The following is an 11,163-nucleotide window of genomic DNA, read 5'->3' as shown; positions in this document are numbered from 1 at the left end:
GAGAGAAGTCGATTGTATTGCATATAAGAAACCGATCGATTGCAATTTTCTAATTTCTCCTTCCCTCATTCTACCCCTTTCCTTTTTGGAAGTACTGTCAAGCTGACTGTCAGAAGCGTAGACGCAGCTTTACTTGCATGTTGTTCCTACTTTTCTGAAAAAAAGGTGAGACTAGTGGCTTTATATCTAAGGAAACAGGCGATTATGCTATCTGAGTAATATATTTAAGATACCTACTTTGAGTTCAGGAACATTTGGGGGAACAAAGAGAAGTTAAAGTAGTCGTAAACGCTCATTGTTTTTCTTGAATGTATTTTTTATCATATTAGCAGAGAAGTATGAAACACAAGGCATATTACTCATCTTGTGCCTTTAGGCAAAGAATTCTATTGAAATCAACCAGTATAACCAGATTTTTTATGGAAATTACAGAGGATATCTTTAAACTCTTCTCACGGAGAGATATTACTGGAATGTCAATTTCAGTCCAGCATTTTCCTTTTTCTCCCAACTACAACAAAAAGTAATTAGCCATTTACGGTTTAAGGCTTGAAATCCTGAATGCGCCTGTGACACATATGCTGGCAAATAGGAAAGGCCTTTCAAGCAGATTCAGTGCCTTTAGAACAGAAAAGCTTTTTTCTTAAAATAATATTCAGTGCACATCAAGCCATGAAAGAATGAAAAACATCGTAATTTAGGAAACTTCATGGAAATAGCACTAAAAGGTGACTCATTGAGAGAGAAGAAAAATTACTAGTTTTCCAAATATTGTATGGTAGAGACACAGTTCTACCCCCTAAGTGGCACAAACAAATAGTTAAATAAAGTCCACTTATGCTATTTCCATCCCTGCCTCTGAATTTCCACTTCATATTGCTGAATCACTAACCCATTAAGAATGGCTGAGCGGATATTATTGAGACCAGTCTGGAAAGTCACAGGCTTCAAATTTCGTATGATTTCTACAGACTTAGGTGATTTTGTACATATATCTATATACACACACACACTTCCCCGCAGCACTGCAAAGGTTACACTTGCAAGCGAAAGAGGAAAAGCAGGGACTGAGAGTGTACTTTCACTAGGTATGATTTGAAAGCCGGACAAAAGAGCGTAGGCCCGGCTGCTTGCTTCCTTGGCAATGGCAGTGTATAGGCACTCAGCTGCTCTTTGACAGAGCGCCCGCTGGTGTCACTGGAGCTATCCCAGCCCCGAGCTGAGGTTTCCTCCCAGCCTTGCCGGGGGCGCTGGGCAGTTCTGGAGCGTCCAGCCATGCACAGCCTGCGTTCACACTGCGGGGAACGACATCCCACCTGCTCTGGGAACGAAGCGGGGCTCGAGCTGCTTAAACCACCCCTTTCTTTTCCCAACTAATGGGGGAGGTTGCAATGTCGCAATGGAAGTAGGAAGTTCTGTTGTCCGGTGCTACTATCGCCCCCCTTCAAAGCTTTCAATTAGCTTTTCCGGGAGGGTCGGATCATTTGAATATTGTAGGTAGGTGCAGGGGTTTGACTCTCACTCTGCCTCCTCCCTATTACAGCAGCACGCCCTGGTGCCATGTGAATACTTATTTTCTGCCACAAGCTAGGCTTGGTTGCCTACCTCAGGACAGGGAAGGCAACCAGTGTGCTAGGCCAGCCCTCACCACTGCCAGAGGTATGAAAAGGCAGATTCGCCCTCCTCGCGTGGCGTATCCCTGCGTGCCGGCCCACAGACACTCGCCAGCTCTTGTTCAAGCTTGCAAAAATGTGCCTGGCCCAATCCGCAAACTGCGGGACTGCGTTGTGGGACTTGTTCTCCGTGTGAAAGCAGGGCTCACGCAGAGCAGCCTGTACTGTATTGCTAGGCAGTCCGCCCTGCTGTTGTGCGACACAACTCAACTCGGAGCGAAACGTGGCACGCGTGTGCTTGTGTGACACAGCCCAGGTGGAGACAAAAATAATCCATCCCATTGTTTCTGTGGCCAGATAAACATGTCTATGCGAAATGCCTCTGCGGACACACCGAGATGGAGATCCAGCTGCTGGGATCCTTTTGATTGCAATCCTTACAGAATCGCTCCCTTGCCTGAGTGGGTTTCTTGTCGCTCTTGAGTCCTGTCTCCACCTCTAAACCAGGAGAATGAAAGTCTGTTGCGGATCACAATATATCTTCTGTGCCTGACACGATACAAGAGCAATGCGTTTAAAGGTAACAAACGAGGGGATATTTTTAGTACACTCGAAGGAGTCAAGGCAGGGTTTTGTTTATACTTCAGAGTACTGAAAACGATCCTTTTTCAGTGTGCAGAGAAAGGGCTGCTTTGAGGAACATTTGACCCGACAAAGGGAAAGCACGGCTGGCCATCCTTTTCCTCCACCAGTAAAATCCTCCTCCACCTCCTCAAATCCTCTATTGTCCCATTCAAAAGAGGGGCTGCAGCCTCTTTTCAGAAGCGCCCTGTTTTTTTTCCCCTCCCGTTCATCAAATTTATACAAGGGGCGGGGGAAGAGCGAGAGAGGGAAAGAAACGCAGACTGTCATGTTATGCGATTGTTTCTATTTTCCTCGAGTGGAGGTTTCCACCTGCTCGCAGAAGCTTTGGGCGCCAGCGATAACAAGATAAAAGGGACAGAGCTGGTGTCTGGCTGCTGATTGGGTAACATGGCAGCAGACTATTAAAGATGATCAAATAGCTTTGGATCAGTAAAACAACACCACCACCACAAACACTCATATCAATGTTATCCATGCACAGCAGAAGAAAAATAAACCAATGCAGAAAAGAATCCAGAGAAGAGAAGACTATGAGCCCAGATTGTTCAACTTTTCATACATTTCACGACTAATGCCAAAACCAGTAGTGATTCCTGATCAAATTATTCCCCCGGAAATGCTTCAACACCTTCTTTTTATTAAGATTTTTTTACCTGCCAGAAATGAAGTATGAGCTATATTAGATATAAAGTAAGGGAGGGCCAAGTCAAACTATTTCATCTTTTTTGGGGGTGGTGGGGAGAGCTCAAGAAAAGGGAAGAGTAGGAGAAGGGCGTGGGGGAAGATGGAGCCAAGGCAATTACAAGTTATCTAACCAGGTTACTTACAATGTGAAATCAAAACCCTGGCCTTAAATTATTGGCCTTTTCCTAAAAGATCCCTGTGACATTGGCCTTTTAACTATAAGCATTTGAATCCCGTCCTTTCCCTTAGAAGCTGAAGTTGAATCTGGTACATCTGTTAAGAGGCATTTTCTATTCAGCAGATTCAGAGGTCAAATTAGCAACTACTTCTTTGTTTAGGCACAACTGTCCCTGTTTGTCCAGGGTGACACAATTATCCTAATAACTAAACTTTGAAATACATGTGTGCTGTTTAGGACAATCCTCCTACAAACCTCAAAGTGTACATTCTTGAGAAATGGTGGCCAGTAAAGGTGATCGCACGTGTCATAAAGGAGCCATTCCTTTCATTAGAAAATTGGATATTTGGCTATTTTGGAATAGAGAAAAGCCTAAGTTTCCAGCACATTTTAAAGGAGGAGAATCGGCTTTAACAGAAATCGATTAACATCGCAAAGACATCCAGGCCATTCTATAGATAAGGGACAGAGCAGTTTAAGCAGAGCCCTATCTAATCTTTAAGGCTAAAGTTATGTTTAATTCATTAGTCAATAATCTAAGTAACACAAGTCAGCTCTTTTATAGCTGCTACCAAAATTGCTCTTGTAAGACAAAGATCTGACCAGCAGCTTGATAAGTTTATGAAGGGGATGGTATGATGGGACTGCCTACAATGTTACCAAGCTGATCTGCCATAGCTAGAAGCAAATTTTTCCAATGGCCGGTGATGGGACACTAGATGGGGAAGGCTCTGATTTACTACAGATAATTCTATCCCAGGCATCTGGCTCATGGGTCTTGACCATATGCTCAGGGTTCAACTGATCATCGTATTTAGGGTTGGGAAGGAATTTTCCCCTTAGTCAAATTGGCAGAGACTCTTGCTTTCCTCTGAAGCAAGGGACATGGGTGACCTGCAAGTCTAAACTAGTGTAAATGGTGGATTCTCTGTAACTTGAAGTCTTTAAATCATGATGTGAGGACTTCAGTAACTGAGCCAGAGGTTAGGGGTCTATTACAGGAGTGGGTGGTTGGACTAGGTAATCATGATGGTCCCTTCTGACCTTAGTTTATGAGTAGCAAACAACGTGTAGCAAATTCTGCTTAGAATTTCTTGTTTAGCCTTTTGTTCCTCATTGATGGGGTGTAGTACACTATCTAATAACACGAATAAGCCTGTATATTTACTTACGTAAACTGAAGAGCTTAAAAATAGTCCACATACATTTTCCTGAATCTATTGACCTTTTATTGACTTTCTCAGGAGAATTCTCAGTGTTTCTTATTAACGGGGCTTGATCTTGCTCCCACTGAAGTCAACGAAAGCTCCCATTAACTTCAGAAACTTTTAAAGGAAGACTGTTCTTATGAGATTTCCAGCTCAGTTTTATGGACTCCAGATGTTCAGAGGTAGGGCCTATGGGTCTGATCCAAATGGCACTGATATGAGCAAGAATCCTTCCCTGGACTTCAAGGGGTCCTAATTCTGCAATTCTTAGCCAGTGAAATCAAAGGGAGTTTTGAGTGCTCAAGGAGTGCAATACTGGGTCTGTATGAAGTTTGAAACACACAAACTTTCTGGTGTTTATCCAAATTTTCCAACCTTTGGAGCCTTGTCCTTCACTCATCACAATATCTTCCAAAATAAAAGCAGTCTGGGATCAAATGTAATAAATATATATTACATAGCCTTTTCATTACCACACCATTTTAGTCACTGTGATTAGTATATTGTGAAGAATAAAGACCATGTGTGTGAAACTGCAGAGTACACACAGCTCATCTATCCCATGTATGACCCGAATATTCAACATGTGGCTAGATAATATTTGTTCTTGGTTCTCATAAGCCACATGTAGTTTTGCAATTCAAAATATATAGTCTGATAATATAGAATAGCTGACCAAAACATTCTGTATAAGCAATTTTCATTTTCGCTCATCTTCTCAAATCAAGGACCATTGTTACATCACTACTCTTTTATTCAAAATCTTACGTTAGTATATTCATTTTAATGTTTTTTTAAAATTGTAATGGTATTATCTTCTGACACAGACTAAAACTTTAATGTTAAAGGAATTGCAACAAGATTATATGGGTCACAGATAAACATATTGGGTGAAATCCTGGCCCGTTAAATCAGTGACTAAACTCCTATTGACTTCAATGGGACAAGGATTTCACCCACTGCCTATATGTAGCATTACAATAAATTAATTGGTTTATGGGCTCCAAATCTACAGGTAGTGTCATAAATCCTTTTGAAAACATGATATCTCTCAATGCTTGATGTTGTGTTTGGATCTCTCTCAGTTATGTGAAAGAAATTTAAAAACAAATGTAACCATTCAGCTCCCTATTGTTTACAGAACTAAAAGGTTAAAAGAGCGTTTGATGATGCAAAAATTAGTATTTATTTAGGCCTAATAAATTAGCTTTTTCAGATGAGAGAAAAATAACACACTGAGTAGTCTACACACTTTGTGTCAACCAGTGCAACTGTCATGGTATAATTTCCCACTCTGAACCTTAGCGTCCAAAAGATGGGGTACCAGCATGAATTCCTCTAAACTCAATTACCAGCTTAGTACTTGTAGCTCTGCCACCAACCAGGAATTCCAGTGCCTGGTACACTCTGGTCCCCCAAAAACCTTGCCCGGGGACCCCCAAGACCCAGCCCCCCTGGATCTTAACACAAGGAAATTAAACCCTTTCCTTCACCGTTGCCTCCTCCCAGACTCCCTGAGAGAGAAAATAATCCTAACACAGAGAGAAAATTAACCTCTCTCTCCCCCTTCCCTCCTTTCTGCCCACCAATTCCCTGGTGGATCCAGACCCAGTCCCCTGGGGTCTCACCAGAATAAAAAAACAATCAGGTTATTAAACAAGAAAAGCTTTTAATTAAAGAAAGAAAAAACAGTAAAAAATTATCTTTGTAAATTTAAAATGGAATAGGTATAGGGTCTTTCAGCTATAGACACTGGGAATACCCTCCCAGCCTAAGTATACAAGTACAAATTAAAATCCTTTCAGCAAAATACAAATTTGAATTCCTTCCAGCTAAATACACATTTGCAAATAAAGAAAACAACCATAAGCCTAACTTGCCTTATCACCTAGTACTTACTATTTTGAATCTGTAAGAACCTGCATCAGGGAGATTGGAGAGAAACCTGGTTGCACATCTGGTCACTCTCAGAAGCCAGAGAGAACAACAACCAAAATCTAACAGCACACACAAAACTTCCCTCCCTCAAGATTTGAAAGTATCCTGTCCCCTGATTGGTCCTCTGGTCAGGTGACAGCAGGCTCACTGATCTTGTTAACCCTTTCCAGGCCAAAGAGATATGAAGTACTTCTGTTCTATTAACTCTTACTTATTTGTTTCTGACAGCAACCTTCAGGGATAAGCCATCACAAAAGTGAAAAAAAGTGTAGTGTTCTCACACTGTCGAAGGGGAAGTACAAAAATACTTGTATTTACTTGTACGACACAAGCTTTTAAAAAGTGAGCCTGACTGCTAAATTTGGCTGTACTCTCTGCAGTGATGGGACCATGGATTTGCTTATTGGAAACGTTAGTCTTAAAACACTCATGACCACAAAGATTAAAAACATATTTAAAGTTTTTCACCCTTTTCCTAATTTTTCTTTTTTTATTGATCTTAAATTTTAAAAATCATTTTTATGAAAAATGAATAAAATATGCTCAATGACCCCTGAGTGAGCAGAAACAAGTATTTCACTTTCAGCATCAGCCCTTGGTGCAGGTCTTTTGCTTTTGAAGTATCCAGGTATTACATTACAAGTTTTTGGGGGCAGGGACCATCTTCTGATTATGTGTTTGCTTAGTGACTAGCACAGTGGTGTCTAGATCCCTGACACCTAGGCACTGCCTCAATGCAAATAATAAATCCCTGTCTGAGGATGAATTTGTCCTCAGCAGGAAAAACAAAGCCACTGTTTTTTAAAAATTGCTTTTAAAATTCCTGGTGGTGGCTGCCTTTCTGTAGACTTACAGTCTATTTTTTTAAAAAGTTATCTATTAAAAATGACTTACTTATGACCAACTACAAAGTGCTAAACACAGATTAGGTCACATCGTCCTGCCTTAGCAAAGGAATATACCTATACCATTCTACTGACAAATGTCATAGATACAGAGACGCTGCATACATATAAAGCTCTGTAGTCGCTGAAAATTTGTGAGGACTGATGGTAGCTGGCGGTTCCTACTAGAAGCAGAAATTATACAGATGTATACTTCCGTCTCCTCCACAATAAAACCCCCACCCTATGTGACACTGCACCCCATATTATCCACAGTGATATTATTGTGATATGAGTATGGCATAATTATGGTGTATTTTAGGTGAGGTGAGGTGTCATTGGAAAAGTTATGAATTGCTAAATATGATTATCCTATTTGTATGCATATATCATTTTTGTATCTGGAGTTATGAATATTGACTATGTATCTGTATTTCAAATGTAGTTACAGCTGGGTAATGCCCACTAGACAAGATGTTTTCAGTCTAGGTAGTGAGGGGGGATGTGCCTATTCAGGGGCAATGGGCCATTAGAAAAAAACAATAGGCCTTAGGAGAAGCTTATGTCCACCTGGTGACAAGCCTTCCTGTAAACGCTACAGACAGCCTCCCAGTAATGGCTGCTATGACACTACATGGTTATATGATGAGACCACATGTCTCTAGACTGCATCTTGGGATGTCAGTATTTTTCCACAGACCAGTCTGGGGACCAAGGGTATGTCTAACTTGCAGAGTTTTTGCTCTGTAAGTTTCACCGGTGATAGGGAACCAGTGAAAGTAAAGCGCTGGTTTGTGTACTCACTTAATTCCTCAGGCGTCTGAGAGTGTTTCCATTAGCAGCACTTCCATCGCAGATGAGCGCAGCGCTCTAGGGCAGCTATCCCACAGTGCAGCTCTTTCCAGTTTGATGATAGATCTTGTGAGAACGGGGGGGACAGTGATTGTGGGGCATCCTGGGTCCCTTCACAGCCTCCTCTCCCCAGACACTGATAAGCTCCATTAGCTCAGCATTGCACCAGGCAGAGGATTGTTTGCTCCCTGGAGGAGGCATTGTCACCTGGCCAGATAAGTGAGCACTTGCCAAGAAAACAGGAAGAGGAGTTACAAAGTGCCCGGGGCTTTACATGGGCAGGGGTGGATGTCTGTTGGCAACAGAGCAGCAGAACTAATGGCTAGAGTGGTCACCAAGGCAATGTGGGATATCCTCCCAAGGCTAAAAGCTGTGTAAGCAGGACGAATGTGTCTTCACTTGCACATCACCGCAAAAGCATCACTGGTAAGAGCTGTATGCCTCTCCTGGAGGTGGTTCTCTTTTTACAAAATGTCATTGGCAAGTGTAGATGCTCCCATGGTTTTTGCACAAAAAGGGGATTTTTTTCTGTTTCAAGTGACACGTGTAGACATGGCCCAAGCTTTGAAACAAAGGGTTCCTGCCATATGCAAAAACTATATAAGGCAGGGAGTGACATCATCTGGTGTACTTCACTCCTCACACAAGAAGACACCTGGGAACACCTGAGGAAAAAGACAGAACTAGGGGAAGTGCTGGACTGAGGCTAAATGGATTTCTAGTCTGTGAATGAGATACCTGGGGATTCCAAACTGTAAAGCAAGTACAGCTTGTCTCTTAAGAACCTTCAGCCTGCTTGCATCATCTCTTAGGGTGAGAATCTGCTAATTCACATCCAATCTATTTAGTATATTAAACTTAGTCTGAGAGTTTGTTTATTTGCTAGGTAATCTGCTTTGATGTTTGCTATCCCTTATAACCACTTAAAATCTATCTTTTGTAGTTAATAAACTTGTTTTTGCTTTATCTAAACCAGTGAGTTGGAGTGATGTGTACGAGAACCATAACTTCCATAACTACAAAGGCTGTTGCATATTCCTCTCCATATTGAGTGAGGGGGCAAATTTGATGAGCTTACGCTGTACAATTCCCCTTGCAGTGCAAGATGGTATAATTTTGGGTTTGTACTCTAGAGGGGGTGCATGCCTGGGGAGCTGGGAGTTGCCTTAACTTTAACTTTCCTATGCAGGGGCTGTTCAGAGGCCTGCATGTAACTGCAGCTGGATGTGGCCCTACCTGTATGAAGGTTGGTGAAAGTACAGGCTGGATGGCTTTTCAGCGGTCATAGCAATACAGTGTGAGATGGAGCCCAGACTGGTGGGTCAGGGGGCTCAGTAGTATCTGGGGGGAACCTGTTATCATAACCTTAGTCCCAGATTTGGACCTTAGCTTCCAAAATATGGGGGTTAGCATGAAAACCTCCAAGCTTAGTTACCAGCTTGGACCTGGTACTTGCTGCCACCACCCAAAAAATTAGAGTGTTTTGGGGCACTCTGGTCCCCCTGAAAAACCTTCCCTGGGGACCCCAAGACCCAAATCCCTTGAGTCTCACAACAAAGGGAAATAATCCTTTTTCCCTTCCCCCCTCCAGGTGCTCCTGGAGAGATCACAGAGCTTGTGTCTGTGTAATCCAAACAGAGTGACTCCCCCTCTCCGTTCCCAGTCCTGGAAACCAAAAGCACTTTCCTATTCCCCCAGAGGGAATGCAAAATCAGGCTAGCAAATCCAACACACACACAGATCTCCCCCTGATTTCTTCCTCCCACCAATTCCCTGGTGAGTACAGACTCAATTTCCCTGAAGTAAAGAAAACTCCAACAGGTCTTAAAAGAAAGCTTTATATAAAAAGAAAGAAAAAATACATACAAATGGTCTCTCTGTATTAAGGTGACAAAATACAGGGTCGAGTGCTTGAAAGAATATTGAATAAACAGCCTTATTCAAAAAGAATACAAATCAAAGCACTCCAGCACTTATATTCATGCAAATACCAAAGAAAAGAAACCATATAACTTACTATCTGATCTCTTTGTCCTTACACTTAGAAACAGAAGACTAGAAAGCAGAAACTACTTCTCCAAAGCTCAGAGAAAGCAGGCAGACAGACAACAAAGACTCAGACACAAACTTCCCTCCACCCAGAGTTGAAAAAATCCGGTTTCCTGATTGGTCCTCTGGTCAGGTGCTTCAGGTGAAAGAGACATTAACCCTTAGCTATCACCCTTAGCTATCTGTTTATGACACCTGTCAAAGTAGCTGGCAGTTCCTATTGGAAGCAGAAATGATACAGATGTATGCTTTAGTCTCCCCCACAGTAAAACCCTCACCCTTGACTACAAAATCTGTTCCAACTAATCTCTCACTCCTGTTGATCTCTTCATTCATTACACACACTCACACACACTCACACTCGCTGGTTTCTGGAGTTCTGTTCTTTCTGTCCATCCCAGACTCTTTTTCAGTCTGGCTTCCACCCTCAACACTTCACTGAAAGTACTATCATCAAAGTTTTTAATGACATATTCCTGGCCAGATCTCAGGGTTTGGGCTTCATCCCCATCTTCATCCTCTCAGCTGCCTTTGATACCATCAGCTGTGCTTTTCGAACTCTTGTTCTCCCTTGGCTTTTGTGATCCTGTCCTTTCCAGGCTCTCTTCCATTTACCTTGCAGTTACTCATTCAGTGGGTCCTCCCTGTTCCCTTGCTCCTTTTAATAAAGTCCAACAGAGACCCCCTCCTTTCTCTTTTTACATCCAATTGCCAGGTGATCATATTTAAAAACATGGCTTCACCTATCATCTCTATGCTGAAACCCACAGACCCTATCTCTGTGCTTCAGACTCCTTTTGTCTGGACTAAAACCTTGGCCTGGCTTTCTGACATTGCCTTGTGCATGTCCAGAGCTCAATTTAAGATCAACATGGCCACAACTGGACTCTTAATCTTTTTGCAAAGCTTTTCCATGCTTTAACTATCGTTGGAGATAACACTATCTAAGTATCATCCCCTTCTCTACACCTACATTTCCAGCCTGTGTCTATAACTCATTGCTTCTTCCTACTCAGCATCTCTAAGATCTGGCCTTTCCTCTCTTGCCACTTGACCAAAATTGTATTCCAGCCCCTTATCATATTGCTTTGATTACTGCAAAGTCCTTTCTG

The sequence above is a fragment of the Gopherus evgoodei genome, chromosome 1 (assembly GCF_007399415.2).
Source record: "Gopherus evgoodei ecotype Sinaloan lineage chromosome 1, rGopEvg1_v1.p, whole genome shotgun sequence".
NCBI classification, from domain to species: Eukaryota; Metazoa; Chordata; order Testudines; family Testudinidae; genus Gopherus; species Gopherus evgoodei.
This window is presented reverse-complemented; position numbering follows the sequence as displayed.